Source organism: Schistocerca nitens, chromosome 6, assembly GCF_023898315.1.
Source record: "Schistocerca nitens isolate TAMUIC-IGC-003100 chromosome 6, iqSchNite1.1, whole genome shotgun sequence".
NCBI lineage: Eukaryota > Metazoa > Arthropoda > Insecta > Orthoptera > Acrididae > Schistocerca > Schistocerca nitens.
The window spans coordinates 510,096,053-510,098,743 of NC_064619.1; the positions used below are offsets into that span (position 1 = coordinate 510,096,053).

The 2,691-nt window shown below is 39.9% G+C and overlaps 1 non-coding gene across 1 annotated transcript; it reads right to left on the minus strand.

Moving 5' to 3' along the window:
• Positions 1 to 2,216: 2,216 nt before the first annotated feature.
• Positions 2,217 to 2,289, minus strand: Trnaa-cgc (transfer RNA alanine (anticodon CGC)). Its single transcript has one exon. It is a non-coding gene; the product is annotated as a tRNA-Ala (tRNA).
• Between the last annotated feature and the right edge of the window lie 402 nt (positions 2,290 to 2,691).

Below are 2,691 nucleotides of genomic sequence, written 5' to 3' on the forward strand. Positions count from 1 at the left end.
GAGGTCATCAGTCCCCTAGAACTTAGAACTACTTAAACCTAAGTAACCTAAGGACATCACACACATCCATGCCCGAGGCAGAATTCGAAACTGCGACCATAGCGGTCGCGCGGTTCCAGACTGAAGCACCTAGAACCGCCCGGCAGAGATTAATGAATAATCTAATAGTATAGATAAAACTAAAAGACAGCTGAATAGAGCACACTATTTACTGACAAACTAGAAGTAAACAAAGCAATAAATTAAGTAAAAGGAATTCGTTTGAAGGACGGTGTCACGTGCGGCTCCAGCGAAACACCAGTGTTCTTTTATCTAAACTTCTAAGAAATGGTGAAGGAAGTGACATGCAACTGCCGAACAGGAATAAATGCGCGAGAGATACAAATACCACTTCCAAGATTCCCTGATGACACTAGCGTTCTTGTAGCGTTTCAAGTATGCTAACTCAAACACTGTCGTATTTCCCTGCTATGCGACGTCAGGTAAGCTGAAATTATTTAGTTTTTAAGTATTATGTAGTATTGTGTATGAAGTATTAAAGAATTGTGCCTATTTCTGTTACATGTACAACGCACGAATTCCTCACTGGATGATCCACTGATGATCTACCGACATGGTGACAAACAGTGCACGTCACTATTCAAGCTCAGCCGAAGGCTAGCTTCCGGAAGACGCACTGGAAGACAGTGTCATTAATTGTTGGAAATACTTCTGTGCGTACTCTGAGATTGAAATTATAAGGGAAAAACTCACGTAGGGACTTACGGTAACACCACCTTGGTGCCCTGCCAGTCCATTTCGAACGCTGCAAGTTTACCGATCCATCATCTCGCTTTCTTACTGTCTGAGTGTTAGTCTTCGACGTTTGTTTTCGTTTCGTGGTCAACAGAAGTCGGTTTCATCACATTGTGCTTCCGATTATGGCTTGTAGTGTGTATTGCAATCTTTGAATTGCATTGTAAATATATTTCTCGTATTATTATTCCGTTATTCTCGCATTCATATTATTGGACGGGGTAAATGATTTCATTTTTGTTCATTTTCATATAAAACAGAAGCTGCTTTCATTGAATGGTGTTCTGTAGAATCACGTGTATTTGCCAATGCTTACGATTCTGTCCGTGAATCGCTCGATTTGAAGGCATTGTAAGTATGTTGCCCGTATTCTACTTTATTTTTGTTTTCATCTGTTTTCCTTACTTTCTCTCGTTTAATGGAAAACTCTATGTTAGCAAATTTTGCCAGTATGCAACTTCATTGCAGCTTGTTAAACAGTGAGTATGTAATTTTGCTTTGAATGGTGTTGCTTCTTTCTACGGAGTGCCATCCATTTCACAGTGGCTTGCAGAGTATAGACGTAGAGGTAGACGAGTACGCTTTGCAGATGTGGCGACTAGAGCATTCTTCCTTGCAAATACTAAAAATGCGACAGTAGTTGCGCTAATGATTTCATGCGTTATCGACAGGTACTACAAACAGTACATTTTATCAGAAGTCAATGGAAAGTTCGGTGGCCTCCATTAAATGCGGGAGCACGAAAACCAGATGAGATCAAAAATAACGTATAATACGAGCAATGTACTTATAATTAATTTAAATCGAGCAGTTCCCACACGGATTCGTAAACAGTAACAGACGTAATATCATAAAGTACTATGCTCGAAAACCAGCTTCTGTTACAAATGAAACAAAAACAAATATGGAATAATTTACCCGCCCAATCTTACGGATGAGAGCAAAATTTGAGCAGAATACGAGCAACATACTAACAATGCAGTTTAAAGAAGGTCGTAATCGGGGACATAATTACTACTTAATAACAGCCATACGGTCGTAATTGCGATATTAGGCTTTACAAATAAATACACTTTAGCACCAAACTACCACAACCACCCATAAGGTACAAATCAAAAGTATTATCATATATTATTCGTTTTTCACAGAGCAAGAAACCAGATTGTCGCGCCGTATTTTCCCGAATTCGAAGTTCATTGGCAGGCCACTCGGAGCGCTGCTGTCGGCATCTGTTTCAATATCGTGGTGGTGGTGGTGGTGGTTAGTGTTTAACGTCCCGTCGACAACGAGGTCATTAGAGACGGAGCGCAAGCTCGGTTTAGGAAAGGATTGGGAAGGAAATCGGCCGTGCCCTTTCAAAGGAACCATCCCGGCATTTGCCTGAAACGATTTAGGGAAATCACGGAAAACCTAAATCAGGATGGCTGGAGACGGGATTGAACCGTCGTCCTCCCGAATGCGAGTCCAGTGCGCTAACCACTGCGCCACCTCGCTCGGTTTCAATATCGTAACACGGGTCTTGTACTTCTGATTTTGTGGTATACGCATTACCATTGTGGAGCTCATATGTTACCGTCGTGTATGTTATTGAATGTCTGTTTGTGTGAACTACGAACGCTAGTAAATACTAAAATTAAAGTTAATCAGTGGTTAAAGCAATATTCTGCATTTTAAATGTTCGTTTTGTGGCTGAAATAGCCAGAACGAAAGAGTTACTTATTCTATTTTGACTACTATCAAGTAATAACAAAAACTAACTGCAACAAGAATTATACAAGAAATAATTACGAAAATTCGCGAGAAATAATAAATTTGGAAGTTATCGATAGCGTAGACGAGGTATAATTGTTTCACATGTACGAACAGTTTTTGATTGAACATTTTAGAAGTTACAAA